Source organism: Bos grunniens, chromosome 15 (genome assembly GCF_055505025.1).
Source record: "Bos grunniens cultivar Pamir isolate PY7600 chromosome 15, Bosgru_T2T1.0, whole genome shotgun sequence".
Lineage (NCBI taxonomy): Eukaryota > Metazoa > Chordata > Mammalia > Artiodactyla > Bovidae > Bos > Bos grunniens.
In genome coordinates, this window is record NC_141179.1 from 74,235,311 (window position 1) to 74,253,985 (window position 18,675).

The 18,675-nt window shown below is 40.4% G+C and overlaps 1 long non-coding RNA gene across 2 annotated transcripts in view; it reads left to right on the forward strand.

Moving 5' to 3' along the window:
- LOC147358463 (uncharacterized) overlaps positions 1-18,675 on the forward strand; it is a 98,837-nt gene that overhangs the window by 30,458 nt on the left and 49,704 nt on the right. For both annotated transcript variants that reach the window (XR_015142322.1, XR_015142321.1), the window contains exon 2: positions 1,832-1,946. This is a non-coding gene — a long non-coding RNA (uncharacterized LOC147358463). The remainder of the gene's footprint in view (positions 1-1,831; positions 1,947-18,675) is intronic.

The following is an 18,675-nucleotide window of genomic DNA, read 5'->3' on the forward strand; positions in this document are numbered from 1 at the left end:
AAAGGGCTCCAAAGTCCGAGAGTGCTGGACAGAGTCAATCTTTTCTAGCTCAGCCTGCGAGGAGGCACGGAAGGCGAGGACTCCAAACTCCAGGGATAAATCAGAGCCCCTCTCCACAGATAAAAGAGATTTTCTCTCTCCGGTTGCGTTTTCTGAAAGAGTAAAAGGGTCCCTAAGATCTGCAAAGGAGATGGAGCCAAAGCAAAAGCTCTGGGGGATTTCCTCCCTGCCTCTCACCTGGGGCCGTCTGTGGAGCGATAGCTTCGCGGAGGGAAGAGGCGCAAAAGCCAGGCTAGATTAAAAATAGCCTCACCCCGTGTCCCTTCAGCATCTCTTTTGTTTTTCTTTTCTTTTTTTTTTTTTTTTGCTTCTTACCTTCCCCTTCTCTCCCCAGCCAGAAAGCCCTCCTCTCTCCAAAAACCGGAACCTCCACCAGGTTTTGGAGAGAGGTGACCTGAGCGAAGTGAACTCGCACAAAACCAGTAAGAGCCGCCTGAGGGAGGGCGGCTCGAGGCTCCCGCGCCCCTGGCCCCCTCACTCCTCCCACGAGGCGAGGTGTGGGGCCGGGGCGCGGGAGCCCACGAGCACCCGGCCGAAGCCGGCGTCGTGCGCGCCCGAGCGAGTCCTCGCCTCGCCTCGCCTCGCCTCAGCCAGACAACTGTTGCTGCTTTGAAGAGCTACTGCGGCTGCAGCACAGCTGCTGGGGCGCCCGGCCGCACACCGGGGCTGGGGGTGCTCACTCCTGATCCGGGGCGGGGGGCTTGCGGAGTGTGGGGGGTCTCATTCCGGGTGGGATCAGCGGAAAGCACCCCCCTCCCTTCTCCCTTCACCAGGAGGAAAAATTGGTGGCTTCTTGTACATCTTTCCTTCCCTCCTAAGGGCGGCTGCTTCAACCTGAGGCCAGTGAGAGCTGTCTCTCCGCTTTCTCCCCACTTTGCCTTTGCTGAGAAAGGAGGGCAAAGTGGGGGGAGGACCTCTTTGAACCCTCAAACTGCTAACGCACACACTTTTTGGGGAAGAAAAAAAAAAGCCACGTCACCCAGTAAGCCAGGGGCCTGATGGAAACTTCCAGGCACTTGCATCTGACGCAAACTCTCGAGCCTTTATATTAGGGAGAAGGGGTAGTGGTTAGAGACCCTTCCTCACCCCAGTGTGCTTCTCCATGGGGGTGGGAAGTGTCCAGGGAGTCCCTGGGGACACTTGGTGCCCGGAGCCCATCAGCTAGCTTAGTTTTTGCCTATGTCAGAAAATCCAGACCAGACTGGTCTCTCGAGCTGAGGAAGGGGTGAAGACATCACGGAGCCCCCTCTCTATGACCTGCCCCCTGGTGGTTGGGTCAGGCTGGGGGTTCCACGTGCTCTCACCCTCAGGCCCAGTTTTGGTTGCTCTGTTCCTGTGGCTCCCCCCTGCCTCTCCTGCTCTATCCGTGGCTGGAGCCAAGTTTCCTCCCCTTGCCGGGCTCTTTTGCCCCTTCTGGCCTCTTTCCCAAGACCGGTGGTTGCTTTGAATTGCTTCCTTACCTGCCTTAGGCTGGAGGCAGAGGGAGGGACTGAGTCAAAGGCGCTGAGCACACTTGCTGCAGCCTCAGACCAGGACCCTCTCCTCTGCCTCAGGACTCTCAGCCTAGGGGCTGTGTGGGCATCTCTGGAAAGCTCTCCCCTTGCTTCAGCTCCCCTGCCTTGTAACTCTTGGCCCAGATGCACCCTTCTGCCCTTTTCCTTCCTTGTAGTCTTCCTACCCGATGATTTCCTATAAAACGTCCCAGCCCCCAAACTTTCCCATTCTCCTCCAGAGCCAGCAAAGTAACCTTGCCCATCTTTGGCCCTTTCAGGTAGTCAAACCTGCCCTGACACCTGGACGTCTGCATGAGGGGTGGTCACTGAAGGAGGAGTTGTCAGAGGCCATAGGAGCTAAAGAGTCTGTGCAGATGAGCTCTGGAGTCCCAGGTAAGTGCAAAGATACCCCAGCCCGCGGCCCCTTGGCCTGGGCAGTGTGTGTACACTCCCCACTTGGTGATGAGACGCAAGGCAGCCAGAGATCCAGTGCTTGGGGATGGTCCTCAATGGCTTAGCATTTGGGAAAGAGAAGCATCCATCATACAGGTGAGGGGGGAGGCACAGTACCCCATGAAGCAGGCCCCTTTCCTGTCTCATCCCCTAGCAGGACCTGGACCTGGGTGTTTGGAAGCTCCCAAGCCTTAAGGATTCAGAGGTACAGGGCTTCTTTAGTGGGGCCCAGAGTTGCCCCTCTGCCCCCATGTCCTGGGCTATGTCAGGCCTCTTAGGGGCCCAGGAGAGGTGTGGAGTTGAAGGGTAATTTGCTGCTGAGCTTAGTTTTTCTGAGGAAGCCAGTACATTGAGTTATGTCTACTTAACTGGGGTTCATCACAGGAAAGATAAGATGATTTTTAGGTTATTGATTTTTTTTGAGGGGTAAGGCATCAAACTCTAAACACATTTACTTTTACTATTAACCAGCAAAATCCTTTGCTACAGAGCTTTTGTTTAGCTGCTTTGCTGAGCTTCAGAGTCATACTGTGATTTGCATTGGGGAATTCAGTTCAAAGCTAGGCAGAAAATTTTGAAACTCCAGGGCTGTTAGATTTGTGAGGTAGGGAGAAACCGAGCTCCCTATCTTATCCTTGGCTGTTTTGTGAGCAAAATGTAGGAAGCTGCTAGAAATTCTATAGGAAACTTGAGGCTCATGGTAGAACAGAAGCACAGTTCATAGAAGACCTTCAGATCATTATACAACAGACCTATTTACTGAATTAATTAAATGACTGCTACATATATTTTGTGAAATGTTTACTTTTGAGAATGGAACTTTAACGATAAGCTGATTGACTAGAAACCCCTGTAATCCCACCCTGTAAAGTGAGAGCAAGATCTTCAAATCACTGGCTGAACCTAACTTCTCTTAAATTCCCCTTTTGAATATAAGTTTTCAGCATCTGTCTTAGAGCAATAAGGGCTGTAGTTCATTCCAAGGGCTTAGCATATCCCCCTTTTCCCCCTTTAACTGATATTTCGGTTGCCTTGTAGAAACATCTAAGAAAATAATATAGGGGGTAAGATTTTCTTGCCTGAAGGGTAACCTCTTCTAAAAGCATCTGTTGATGGGTTAAATCTCAAGCTTAAATATATACGTAGCATGTGAAAGCTAGAAAGAGCTACAGATATACAGACCAATACCTTTATTTTATAAATCACGAAACAGGGGTTCAGAGAGATTAAGTGATTTTACCAAGGTCCCACAGCTGGGGCTCCAACCCAGGTTGTTTATTGTCTACTCTGGATTCTTCTGTCTTCACTCAGTAATTCTTAGCACTACTAAATAATATAGACAGTCCATAAACACAAATTGTAACAGATTCCCTTCCAAATGGCTTGCATTTAGGATGCCAGGGTTCAAAGAAGAGTTTACCTAAAGGTTCTTCTGCTAGCAGTTAGCATTCTGGGGGCATCACTAGGTTAGGCAAGGCTCTCCTCTCTTGCTTCTGACATAGCCTAGACCTCAGTGCCTCCATGTGGGCCTTGATCCGCTAAAGAAGTCATCAGCACAAGAAATTTGCTGTGTCACAGAATCCGAGTACTGGTCTCTTCCAGAGTCTCTCTTAGCCTGAAGCAGTTCCACGAGGCCTAGGCCTCTCTCCCTTATTTCTTTCCTCTCGGTGGCAGCTTGAATCTTATCCTTCTTGCCTACTGGGCTTGACTGGGAGCTGCTAGGAGGGTAGTAAGGTCCAGATGAATTCTCCCAGGATTTCTTAATTACTCGACAAGCAAGGAAGGTCCACACAAGCACCTTTCAGACCAAGCAGGGATTCATTTGATCCTTGTCCCTCGGATATCTTTTAGAGTGCTGCAGGTCACCTGTTCTAGGACACTGGCTTTGTCTGGTCAGTTTTAAGATTTACTGCCAATGCCTGGATCTAACTCAGCTTTGCATATTTCCATCAGTGACAGCCATTTTGATGCCATTATTAATCATGCCTTCAGCACGTAGGAAGAGTAGCCATGCTGTGTGTGCTGTGACCAATAAATTATCGTGGCGGCCTTTTTTTTCATAGACTCTCTGTGCTGATTGTTTCCTCACTTCTCTTTCCGGGTGTGCTCTTACTGGCAACTTCTAACTAGGAAATAAGATGCATTTCTCAGCTTAAAAGAAACAGATTGGAAGGAAGAAAAATGAAATGGAGTGAAAGATACAGTTAGGTTAAAAAACAAATCAAAGAGACTGGCAAACAGTGGAATGCATTAAAAGAGCTAGTTCTATCTGGTCCTGACTACTTGGGTTCATGACCCTGAAAAAGCTATTATATCCTTCCCAGGCTTCTACTCCTCCATCTCTAAAGTTGGGTCCTAGAGCTCAGATCCCTCTTTTCATTCATTCATTCAACACATGTTGAATGTTTATTGAGTCCTTACTATATATCAGGCCTTATTCTAGGCATTGGAGATATAAATAAATTATTCTCCCTTTGATAACCTAATGAAGGTATGGAGCATCTTCCCGGAAAAACAAAACAACAAAAGGAAAGAGAAAAAAGAAAAACACAGATATTTTACATAAAATTTCAAGGCGCTCATGACTTCCCTAGGCTTCACTAGGCCCTAATTAAACATTTTTCATCTAGTTAGTCTCAAAGTCCTATATTTTACAAAAGTAAGGTTTGCAGCTTAGGTTGAATCATCAAATCTTGATTTGTAGCTGTTCTTTTTTTTTTTTCTTACCTAGCAGCTCTGTGTTGTGTTTTCGGCCTCTCTTTTTTTGTAGAATAAATATTTGGAATTTAGTTAATACTGCAAAAGGCTAGAGTAAATGCTGAACAGAAAATCAGTAACTGAAAGGCAAAGCAGGCATGGAGGTGAGGGACAGAAGCAGATGAGAAGTTTTAATGGCCAAATCTAGCCCAGTCCTGCAGAATTTTGAAGTGACAATCCATCTTTCAGGCTAAATGTTCTTGGCAAAGTCTGGTGATTTGGCGGAGGGAACAGAGGTTGGTGTTGAAGCTGGACAGTGTAATGTCTCAACATAAGGGCTCATAGCAAAGATGGATTTTCTCTGGTGCTTTTGACCACCAGGGAAAATCAGAGATAGACAGGAGAGGGATTCCCTGAGAAGGAAAGGAACAGTCCATTGGTTGGATTATTATGTTGGTAAGACTGGCCCTGTTGGGATGATCCTGTTGGGTTGGTAGGTTGCCTTTTATAGCATAGCTGGGGGCTTTATGGCAGGCAGTGCTGCTGAGGTCTTCAGTAAAGGAGAAATTGGAAGTCTTTAAGACTCAAAGTGGACATGGAGAGGTCAGCATGCAAAGGTTTTGCCCCACTCCAAGTCTTCCAAAGTCTCTTTCTCGCCTGCTGGTAGCTCCCCAAAATTCTTCCCTGCAATGAGGAAGGCCTGGCTTTTTTCATTTAGGGTGAAGGATGTTTATAGACTTTAGTGTGATCAGCTACTGATGCAAGCTTTACGTTCAGGGTGAGCTGGATGCTCTTACTCAGCGCTCCCAGGGTAAATAGCCAGTGGAAAGCACTGCAGGGAGATGACCTTGGAAGTGGAAGGTCTGGATTAGGATCTGAATTTGTAAAGACTTCTGGTAGACTGTGGGAGGATCCGGTGAAGTGTGTGAGTTTCTACTTAAGCAAGAAAGTAACAGATTGCTTCTGCTGAGGCTCAAGAATAGAAAGATCCACCTAAAGGCAAATCAGTCCTTCTCATTTTCCCAATTACCTTATCTGTAAAATGGGAATAACAATAACAACCCTAAGATTCTGGTGAGAATTCAATCAGATTATGCATATAAAGAGCTTCACTCAGTTCTCAATAAATGTTAATTGTTGTTATTATTATGTTTTTCCCCCCTGCCTGACACATATAGCAATGGCATACAAGGCTTATATCATGGAATCTGCAGTCATAGGACCAGAGCTATTCCCTGAGTAACAGATAAAAGATAATCTTTTCTGAAAGCATCTGTCCATTTGCTCCATAGCCTGCCAGTGCCCAGGATTACCCGACTGGGAGTAAATCAGGAGGGCTGATAGAAAAATCTTTTTCTCTACTTGATGTATCCCTACCCAAAGATTATCTCTTTGTTGTTTCATTCCCCTTTAATTCCTTGCTTTCAAGTTCTTTTTAAAAATCTATTGAATTTAATCACAATTGTTTTTGCAAATCATTCCCTTTTTTACTTAAAAAAATTTTTTTTGATCAGAGGGGGAAAAATGACTCACTGAGAATACTTACCATTCACCTTTTATGTTTGGCTTATATCCAGTCCTAAATTTTCCGTTTAGGTGATTCCCACCGAGGAAAGAGTAAAGGAACAATAAAAGGGCAAGAACAGATAACACTATTTGCTATCATCAAGGATGCTTTCTCTTTCCTTTTCACATATATTTTCTCTTCGTTCCTTCCTTCCTCCAGCTTCACTTTTCACTGTCTTATAAATCTTTTTGTCTTCTCTTATCACCCCTCCCCACCTCAAAAAAATCTTTGCTCTCTTCTCTTTGATTCACTTAACTTGTTCTATCCGGCATTTCTTTCAAGTCTTAGCGGAAAGTTGCAGGGTGACGATAGGAAGCATCTGATGAGGTCTTCATGTTTTCTGGGGAATACTAGAAGAAAAGGCTACTCTTTGTACTCCGGAACCTATAAAGCACATCTGAGGCCATTCCAAAAGATGTTTTTTGCCTTTGTTTGCTTTTTATGTATTTTATTTAATTTTCTTAGAAACAGGTGCCTTCTCCACAGGCCTTTCTGCATTTCCCCCACAGCCTACCATCAACTCTACTCGAAGACTTTTCTTCTCTTTTTAAAAAACCATACTAAAAACTCCAGGGACGTGTCAAACGCAAACTGCACAGTAGTCCTCGCCATCCCTTCTTTGCAGCCTTTCAAGGGGCGGCTAAAAGCAGCATAATTTGAGGAAGCAGTACAACTGCTTGGTCTAAGGCCACGGGCTTTGAGGCCAGTGAGATCTCGGTTTACTTGTCAGTTCTGTTCTTTTCAGCTGCGTGCACTAGACCAAGTTATCTCTCTGAGTCAGTTTCTTCATCTGTAAAATGGGGATATTCAAGTGCCTATTTCATAAAGTTGTTGGGAAGATGAAATGAGATATCAGTTAACACACAATCTGATACTTCAGGTGTGTAGTATGTATTCAACCAATACGCACTGCCAGCCTGGAGAATCCCAGGGACAGAGGAGCCTGGTGGGCTCCTGTCTATGGGGTTGCACAGAGTCGGACACGACTGACATGACTTAGCAGCAGCAGTGTTAAGACAGGTGCCTGCAGACCCAGGGTCTAAATAGAGTCCTGTACTGGTTGAAAGAGTTGAAATAGGAATAGGAAGCAGGTAACACCACCAGGAGTCATGAGGTGGGCGATGAGTCTAAAGTCAAGGAGTGCTGGGATCATCTTGAGATTTTCCAGGTGTTGTGAATTGGGCGAGGAACTGGTCTGGAGCTGAACAAACAGTAATAGCCTCTCAGGACAGCTGTCATTCAAACTGCAATGATTTATACCACACTGACCTTTTAATATCTCCACAGGCAAATCAGACTGCCTTTGTAAAAAATTTTGACCCCCAGGGTTGACCCCTCTTTAAAGCCCAGATCTTAGATTGGTAGAAAAAAAAATCAACTAAAAAAATAGTTTCACTGTTTCAAAGTGGAGTTAAGTGATTTTTTTTTTTAATTAAGGGGTCTCTTTTACCCTTTGAGTCTGTGACAAGAATACTTAATCAGAGATAAGAAAAAGAGCAGAAAACCCTCTTGCCAGAGGTGGGTGTGGTATGAACCAAAATCAAATTGTCTGAGAAGTTCTGTAATTCTTAGCGGATAAAGGGGCAGTAAGTAAATTGGCAGCCTATACATTGAGTTTGAAAAGGAAGGGTGAATTAGAGATAGCCCTCCAAACTTTATCCTCTCGACTTCTACCACTCTGAACCTCAACATCACATCTAATGAAATGATATTTAAGTAAAAGAGGAAAATTGTTTCCCCTCAGCAGTTTTCCTTTATGCCTCTCTTTTTAAATTTTAAATTATATGTAGGTAATGGAGCACAGAAGCAGTCATTTATAATAAAAATTTTTAAAGAAAGAAAAAAAATTTATTGATAGCTTCCTGAACTAAAATTTGCTCATTAAAATCTTAAAGAATTAAAATTAAAATACTAAGAACATATTTTAGGCTGTAACACTAATTTAGTATTTTCATTTATTTACAGACTTATGAAATCCTCCAGTTCATAGCTATTTCCCCCTCAAACTTGCCCTTCAGGAGCTTGTCCAGAAAAAAACCTGTTTCAGGTAGTTTTACATAAGAATTATTTGCATTTAAATATGAAACAGTCATGAAAACAGTTGCTGTCTCTTCAAATAATAAACAAATGGTATTTTAAAAATACAAGCTTATTACCTTTTTGAGGATTAGCTATTAGCTTTAGAATTTTTTTCAAAGTCATACTTTAGAATTCTGAGAGAAAGAAAAATATTTTTTTTCAAAGAAGGGAAAACTTTAAAGATAAACTGTAAAATTTTTTTAATCTTATGATTAAAAATCTTGCTTCTCAGTGAGCTACCTCTCAGCTTCTCTGAGATTTTAACATGAAATTTTGTTTATTTTATTTGTATAACATTAAAGATAGTTTATCCCAGTAAAGATCATTATTTAACCAAAGCTCAAATATGTAAGAAGATATTTTATTTATGATTATAAAACATTAATTTTTCATGTGGCACAAAACAAATATAATTTCCACAGAGAGATGTGTGATATTCATTAATATGCTTATTTTAGGGAGGAGTGGCACTTTCTTCTACTATTCATAAATTTATTCCTTAATATAAAAATAAGATGTCTTTTTAGTTAATCTCTTTTTTAGTTAGAAATAGAATTTTTAGTCAAAATATTTTCCCAGATATAATTTTAAACTGACCACACTTTTTTTTTTTTTTACTAACATATTTAGGAGTTTATGTTTTAGCACTAGGTCGATTTCATCTTTAATTTTTTTCTGATATGCTCACAGATTATAAAGTGTATAGATTTTAATATAACACATCAAAATAGGTTGTCTTATTTCTAATATTTATGCTTCTAGAAGGATTATATATGGCACTAAATAGGGGCTATGTATTTATTGCTGTTTTTGGCAAAAATATTTTTTATTTTTTTTAAAAAAATGTAATAAGGCTTTGTAATAAAGTAGTAGATTCTAGAAGTTGCTTGAGGAATCATATTATAGAATTAAATGAAATTTATGGAAATTTCCCAAAAGGATTGCAATTTAAAAAGCCAAATATCCTCCCCCAAAGTATAAAAACCTAGGTCATAGAATTGCTCCAAATTAAAAAAATTTTTTTTCAAAAATCTCACAGATCTTTCATTGTCTCTCATACCTTGCACCACAATCATCAACCTGTTGCAAATGTACTAAATCTGCCATAGAGAAGAGGAGACATGAGGTGATTAGAATGACAAAAAATGCCTCAAGTAGTCACTGACCTCTTCTCTCTGCCATTTTCTTGGGCTGACAGGCCCAACCTCAGAAACAGTTTTTCCATATACACAAATCTTTTTCCATTCTTCCTGTTATCTGTTAATATGCAGTCCTACAGGGGAAAATACAGCTTATAGAGCTATCTTTTTTTTTTTAATGGAGGTTTTTTGATAGTCAGGAAGGTGATGCCTGTTAATTCTTTCTTTTCAAGGGGGTCAGAATTATGTTTTTGATGTCATGCACTCTTGGAGGTTAATTAACATTTACTGAAAGTAGGGGAAGGAGTCTGTGATCTTAAAAAGATCCCCAAAGAATGAGGTGAAAATCTGTCACTAGATTAGGAGCTGATTCGGAGAGGACAGGGTAAAGAGAGATACAGGGACCTTATCCCAGTGTCTTAGTTCAGGGGCACCATCAAAACCCTGAAACTGTATGCTCGACATCGGTCTACATGTTGTTAGTTTCATTATGGAGTTTTTTGTCTGTTGCGTACGCGCATGCGCACACATACACCTATATATCGTCTCACCAGCAGAGACGGTAGCTCATCTTCCTTACCCAGAAGGTAGAACTTAACCGCTTGTATCTTAAGGTAACCTAATGTTAGAACATAGTCTCATGCTGGCTTAGACTGACTGATATACTAGAAGATATGAATTCCTCTAAATTTCATTTAAAATTAAAGTAGATCCTGCACATGAATAAGCTAAATATTGACATTATTTTTGCCATAAGGTCGTCTTTTCATCAAATGTAAGTGGCCCTCAACTCTGAATTAAACCTTAGAGGTCTTTTGTCTCCTTAAAAAGACTGATGGAACTGTGTCTGACAATGCTAAATAAAAACATCTTTAAAGAAATAAAATTTTAGTCTCCAATCCGAAATATAGGGAAGTTCCAGCAATGATGTAGGAAAGGCACTCTTTAGAATGATTTAGCATTGGTATCATGTAACCCCCAAAATTACAGCTGTCAAATTTTTAAATCCTGTGACAGGAGAAGGAATGCTGGTTTTATTTTCTCTTTGTAAACTACCTTGAGATCCTTCGAAGGAAAACAATAGATAATAGAATTATAACCTTCAGTGTTGCTGTAACCATCATTATTTACTGATAATTTTGTTATTAAAAAATATTGTTCACGGACAAAAAAGGAAATAGTATGAATAGCAAAATAAAAGAAAAAGTAAAACATGAAGAAGGAAAGAGAAAACCTGAGCATAGGAAATTAAATGTGCTTAATTAAATGTGCACAGTATAAATACCAAATAAAACTCTTCTCTGTTCCCCTTTCTTTCTTCAGGAATGCACATACGTAAACCCAAAATTGATACGCAAGAAGCAGTTTTTAAATTGATATGTACAAGCTTATTTAAAAACTTCACTGCTATTAAATTTGCCATCGTATTTGGTAAATTTAGAAATCAGTGTTTTCTGAAAGAGATTTTTTTTTTTTCCAAACTAGAAACAGGATTGAAAGGAGAAAAGGTCAATTCATCCTTCACCCTGATAATTGGATTAAGGGCTTTCTGAGTCATAAAGATCGTTAACTTTTTAAAATCTTAATTACTCCATAATGACATAATTCTTCAAAAAGTAGCAATTACTTTTAAATATCCTGAATAAAAAAATAAAAATTTGGAGGAGGATTTTCTTTCAGGAAGAAAAAAAAAGGGGGGGCTAGCAAATTCTACAAAAACAAACAAAAAGTTTGAATCTATTTTATTAATATATTGAAAGTATAGATTTGGAGGGAAATGTTCTTTTGGGGGAATCTTCAGCAAAGGAAAAAAATACATATTTGATTTTAGGAAAGCCATTGCAGTGAGAAAAATATTTTTAAAAGGATATATATTAAAATATATGAAGAAACCGAGTCTTAAAAATAGTCTCTTGAAGTTTTGGCTCAAAATTTTAACTGATTTTCTTTTCTTCCTTTGTAAAAAATTTTTAAAAATTGTGTTGATTGAGCAATACTGATCTGAAAACTGTCCCCCTCCTTGTAGACTGGCTAAGTTTGGCCTCTAAGAGCTAATGGCTGTACTTAACTGAAGATCCCTGTTTTAAAAGAGCCCTTCTGCTTCTCCTATGTTTGCATTAAAAATATGTTTACCCTGTGAAGTACATTAGTCACTTTTCTTTTCCCTTTTTTTTTTGATGTTTTCTTTTCTCCAGAATTTTACATGCTGTTGCTCCACAGTCCCTCCAAAAAGTACCTAATCAAAACCTTCTTTTGTCTTCTTTTTTTTTTCTTTTTCTTATTTTATAAGTTTATTTTCCCCTGCAGATCTAATACCTTTTACTTATAGCAAACTCATAGTCCTGATATACTAGAGCATTTTTATTGGTGCCATGGTGGCATTTCTATTTGAGGCCCAGTATTATGTGCCTTTGGTTAAAACAGTCTGGTGAAATATTGGCACAGCACACAGTAAACATTTGATAGAAACAAAGATGTGAGTCTGACCTTGACCCTAACAGCACCAAAGCCCCTGTTTATTCTTGGTTTTTTCTGACAGCAGAGGGAACAAAGGACGCCTTATATCCTTGGGGAGGCATATAGAGAACTGTAGTGGGCCCCTCCTAAACCAAACTGAGGGTTCTCAGGTTCATCTGTATATGCACACCCTTGGTATACAAGCTGCGTCTTTTCATCCAAACCTGTCTAAGGAGAGATTTAGTCCAGTCTAATTGATGATTTTGAAAATAGCTGAATCCAGATCAACTGGTTATTAAACAGTGAATGGATATGCCTTCATTGACACTCTGACTAAAATTGATTGTTACATGTTCTCTCACTCCCTGCAGAAGTTGATGTAACCCTGTTGATTTACTGATTCATTTGGTCAGAAGAGATCCTTCTGCATGATCAGTTAGATGTAAATGTAAATGAAGAGAAATTATTTGTTAATGGTAATCTTTGAGTTCTATAGGTCTGTGTATTTTTTAAAAGCCATTCTCAACTGTAAGATTAGTGGATTTAAAAATAATCTTCACTAGTTTCTTATGAACAACAACAAAAATGGTAACCCTTAGTAAAGAGTAACCAAGCAGTGTTTTTACGGTTTAGGTATTCACATAAATTGTAAATTTCTTGAAAGTAGACTTCCATGGATTAACAGCATAGACACAAAACATTCTCAGAACACACACACACTCACAGAGAAATCTATTGCCCTGTTTCCATAGTCTTCCATATTTTGTTGTACACAGGTGGCCTGAAGAGTTGGCCAATTCCCAAGTCATCTTGTGTCTGTTCTTTCAACATAGAATCTTAGGAACTGATCAGTACCTCTGAGGTCATCCAGCCCAAATGCCCCATTTTACATAAGGCTTCGTTGGTGGCTCAGATGGTAGAGAATCCACCTGCATTGTGGGAGACCTAGGTTCAGTCCCTGGGTTGGGAAGATCCCCTGGAGAAGAGAATGGCAACCCACTCCAGTATTCTTGCCTGGAGAATCCCCATGAACAGGGGGGCCTGGTGGGCTACAGTCCATGGGTCTTAGAGTCATGGAGAGTCGGACGCGACCGAGCAGCACAGCACAGCACACAGTGCAGGGCTCTGTCTTGTCTAAAGTTCACAGAAAATTAGTAGCTGGTCCAGAGTTAGAACCGTCTAGCTTGTTGAGGTCCGACTCTGGGCAGGATAGAGATATGATGCTGAGTTTCCTGGGTGGGGCCAAGAAAAAGAAGCAGAAAAAAGGACAGTGTTGTTTTCTGGCTAGGGCATTTTTCTAAGACAGAATTACCAAAGACTGAATATTTGGCACCCCTTCTCTATGCCGTCCAACTGAGTTGAACAGTCTAATTTTTTCGTTAAGTCTTCTAAAGGAGATGTATTTAAGTGACCTCCTGGTGAAGGTCAGAAATCAAACTATTACCCTTCTCTTTAATAGAATAATACAACACACATTTATGAACACCCGAAATGTATGAGCACTACCTGTTAGCAACAGAAGGATAAATTAGATGATGTCTGTGAAAGCACCTGGCAACCTTAGTAGATGTTCAATAAACGTTCATTCACTTATGACCCATAAGGACAGATGTAAATCAAGACAGATTCAAACAGCAACTAATAGAGGGCAAAATGAATTAAGTCTAACTAGAGGTCAGAACAAAGTGCCATGGCCCTGAAAGGAAGGAAGCCTAATTCTGATGGGGGTTCTGGGGGGTGAGGGACATGTGAGCTAAGCCTTGTATACTGAGTAGAATTTTGATACAAAGATGATGAATACAGGCATTCCTGGAGGTGGAACTTGATGATAAAGGTCTGGAATAGTGAATGCGAGGTGGATTCTGGGCTAATATACTGTGATTGGAGTACTGGATGATTGGTATGGTGAGGAGGAAAAGGAAACTATGAAGACAGGGGCCAGGTTATAGAGGAAGCTGAATGTTGAGCCAATGACTTTGTACTGAGTTTTGAAGGCATTGCAGGATCACTGAAGGCTTTAGATGGGGGAGTTGATCTCTGATGATAATATTAGAGAGTGGTTCAAAGAGCAAGGAAAATGCAAATAAGTGACTCAATGTCATTCTGGTCATTAGGAAAAACCCGTGTTTTTTGTGTTCCTTTAAGGGAGGTCAAGATATTGTGACAGTACTTGATATAAACTTGAGTATTGCCTGGAGAATCCCAGGGACGGGGGAGCCTGGTGGGCTGCGTCTACGGGGTCGTACAGAGTTGGACACGACTGAAGCGACTTAGCAGTAGCAGCAGCAGCAGGGTGATACCACTTAGGTGATCACAGAGCCTGATGACCTGAGGAGCTATGTGGGTCTTAGTTGTCTTCCCTGTAGAACTCAGGGTACCTGGGGCCAGTGAGTGCCCTCCAACGAGCAGTCAAGTGATTGGATATCATGCTGCTGCGTATGCTGTGAATGAAGTATCCTTCCCGGGGTGGAAAAAGCCCATGACGTGGGTGAAAGGAAGGCCTCTGAATATGCAGTGCCTTCACCCAGAGTTCCATTATGGTGTCTTATATAGCTGGTCTCCTGGGTCACTTATGTTCCTTTTGAACTGTGTCTACAGATAAGGTAGTACCTCCTCTGGCAGGTGGGAAAGCCGAACCTGCAGGTGTCCATGCATATGTCTTGCTCCAAGGATACTAGATGTAGGCCTTTCTGATAACAGCTGTTTTCTACTCCTGATGCTGAGCCTTTGTTTACTCGTGAATCCGTTTTTAAATTTAATTTAATTTATTTATTTTTGGCTGCACTGGGTGTTCAGTGCTTTCCGGGCTTTCTCTAATTGCGGCGAGTGGGCACTCTTCTTCAAGGCGGTGCATGGACTTCTTGTGGCGGCCCCTCCTGTTGCGGAGCTCAGGGCTGTGGGTGCATGAGCTTCAGTAGTTACAGCATGTGGGCTCCGTAGTTGTGGTTCCCAGGCTCTAGAGCTTGGGCTCTGCAGTTGTGGTGCACAGGCTTAGTTGCTCCACTGGCCTGTGGGATCTTCCCAGACAAGGGATTGAACCTGTGTCCCCTGCATTGGCAGGAGGAATCTTATCCACTGCTCTACCAGGGAAGTACATGGATCCAATTCTTGACTTGGGGTCTTTCCCCCTCCAAACTTTATCTCGGTGAAACTTGATCTCCAAACTTGATCTTGCCTCCCTTGCATCCCCATTTCTGTCTGTGCCAGTCCATTGCCAGTAGGAAAGTGTCTATCCGTGGGATGCAGAGTGGGAAACAGATCCTCCTTTTATGTCACTCCACCCTGCAGCTCTTGTCCCTTCTAACTTTCCTGCCCTCTGTGCCTGCCTGGTTGCCCTTTCTGCTCCTAAGGGCCCACCTCACCGTTCGTCTTCCTCTCTTAGTCCTTTTGGCTTGAGTTGCTTTTCCTTCAGAATCGTTTCTCATGCATGCATCTCACATCTTTGCTCGAATGTCCCTGTCCTGTGCCTTCTGTGTCCGAGTGAGGTGTGATAAGTCAGACGAGGGAAATCCCTTCTGTGGGTGCAGAAAAGACTCGGTCAGACCTCAGGGTGCTGTAGATCAACAGGAAAGTAGGCCTGGTGTGTGTGTGTGTTTGTGTGTGTGTGTTTGTGTGTGTGTGTGTGTGTGTGTATGTGTCTGCATAAGTGGGACTGCCCTGCGGTGCGTGTATCCAACAGAGAAGTTATACTCGAGGGAATACCATACACTGGATGTTTAAACATCTGGGCTGGATTTCTTACATCATTTGCATGATATCATGGTTTAAGAATTAAGTGGAATCTTTTTTGTTAGTAAATACTGCATCTAATCTCATTTTATTTTTTATAATATTTATCATGCTATTTATCTAATCAACCATCTATCCACTGATTCTTTTATCTGGATAAAAATTATCTGGACTGATGTTCACCTGATGGCATTGTTGGTTATTTCTAGATGGTAGGCCTTGGTGTGGGGTTTTTTCACTTTTTTTTTTTCACTTTCTTTTTGATGCTCTTTTGCACTGCTTAAATTCCTAATAGGAAATCAGAATACTGGAATGGAATGAACATTGGCTTATATCACAACAGCCTACGTGTCCCTTAGTACTTCATCTCATTCTGGTTTGGTTTTGTTTTTTGCATTTCATACCAGTGACTCATTTAATTTGTAACTGAAAATTTGCACCTTTTAATCTCCCTCACCTACTTCTCTTAACACCCTCTCCCACTCTGGCAACCACCTATTTGTTTTCTGTATCTATGACTCTGTTTCTGTTTTGTTATGTTTGTTCATTTGTTTTGATTTTTAGATTCCACAAATAAGAGAAATCGTACATTTTTTGTCCTTCTCTGTCTGACTTATTTCACTAAGAATAATACCCTCTAGGTCCGTCCGTGTTGTCACAAAAGGCAAGATTTCATTTTTTAAAGGCTGAGTAATATTCCATTGTGTGTATATATATATATATATATATATATATATATATCTCACATCTTTATTCATTCATCTATTTATGGGCACTGAGGTTGGTTCCATATCTTGGGTTATTTTGAATATTGCTGCCATGAACATAGGGGTGCATATCTTTTCAAATTAGTGTTTTTGTTTTCTTTGGAAAAATACCCCGAAGTCGAATTGCTGAATCGTATGGTAGTTCTATTTTTAATTTTTGAGGACGTGCCATACTGTTTTTCACAGTGGCTGTACCATTTCACGTTTGTTCTCTTACCCTATAAAGAGGAGGAGATTTTAAAAAGCCCCAGCCAGCTCCCCAGATGCATTATTATAACTTTGTTTTTCTTTTTAAATAAAAATCACTATTGTTTTACTTTTCAAGGTACTTTATTCTTTTCAAAGAATTTGTGATTTTTAAATACTTTTTTAGGCACATAAAATAGAACAACTAATGGAAGGATAAATGAATGGATGGTGAGAGATAGTCAATATATTATTGATGAGATACAAAATGAGGTCATACTGCTATTTTGAAATAGAATGATTGTGTTTAACTTAAACTGAAAGAAGAAAAAAGAAATTGAAGGAATTACTAAACTTCAAATACACATTTATTTATCACAGGAAATATCATTTCTCAAAATATCCCTTCTAATTTTAAGAAGAGATTATGAAGTACCTTAAGAAGTTATAGCCTTTATTTTTTACCCTGAATGATTTGGTTTTAGGCAGTGTTGATTTATTCCCCTCATGCAAGCACACTTTTTTTTTCTCACCTCTTTCTCTCTCACTTTGATTTTTATTGTTGTATCACATTATTTTGCTATTGTTTTGGTTATGTTTTTATTATTTGTGCATTATCAGGATTCGTATCATTTCTATAGCCATAATTCATATCATAGCTACTGTCTAGTATGTGTACTTTTTATTAGACTTTTTACAACAGCTTCTCCACCCTCAAGTTCTTTATTTGGATTTATTTTATAATTGGCTGGGTTTTAGTGTAAACACTTTTTTTTTCCTTCTAAAACAACTTACTGGTACTCTTTCATTGAGTTCTTTTGTATATGTTGCCTATATGTTTGAATAAGCATACTATTCTTGGGTCACCCTTTATTTCTAAAAAGCTATGTAGTTATTCCTCTATTATCTTTTTGGCGTTGAATATTATTTCGGAGAAGGACGTTGGGTGATTATTTCTCATTGTCGGTAATTTACCTCGTCTGACTGAGTGTGTGGAAAGTGTTTTCTTTACCCTTGATGTTGTTTTGGCCTTGTGAATGTTACATTCCACATTTCTAGAACCCAGTGTGTGCTTTTCCATAGACAGTTTCAGTTCTACCTGACTTAATATTATTAACTGTAAGATCTTAGCAAGTTATTAATCTCTTTATGCCTCAGCTTATCTGTTGTTCAGTCGTTGTTCAGTCGCCCAGTCGTGTCCGACTCTTTGCGACCCCATGGACTGCAGCTCGCCAGGCCTCCCTGTCCATCACCAACTCCCAGAGTTCACTCAGACTCACGTCCATCGAGTCAGTGATGCCATCCAGCCATCTCATCCTCTGTCATCCCCTTCTCCTCTTGCCTTCAATCTTTCCCAGAATCACAGTCTTTTCTAATGAGTCCGTTCTTTGCATCAAATGGCCAAAGTATTCAGTTTCATCATCAGTCCTTCCAATGAATATTCAAGATTGATTTCCTTTAAGATTGACTGGTTTGATCTCCCTGCAGTCCATTTACAACTTATCTGTAAATGTAAATAATTACGTCTGCCTCTAAAATTGGTTGGGATGATTTTAGTTAATTTGTGTCAAGTGCATAGAATAGTGTCTGGCATATAATAAACTCTATTTTAAAGGCTACTATTTTTTTTAGGGAAATTTTCTTTTGTTGGGTCTTTCAGTACTTTTTCCCACTTTATGTTTTGAGTTTGATACTTTAAAGATACCTATTATTATTATGTTTATCTTCCATGTTTATTGGCTTCTCCCTAATCTGCTTTCTCTCTTTCACATACACTTAATTATTTCAACCTTTATTCTACAACTGTGATTTTTTTTCAGCTCTGTCTATTCTGTCCCTTTGGTATTTTTATTTATAATTTTTAAATGATATTGTTCTGGCGTCCATTTGTTTCCTCCAACCTGTTGTTTCTTTTTTCATCTCATTCTGTTTTTTTTTTTAAATCATCTCTTGACCTCATGTTCTTATTCGGTTATTCTTTAGTTAAACACACTTGTAAAGAATTTCTCTCCTCTTTCTTGAGTTATATTTTCTAGGCTGGTTATTTA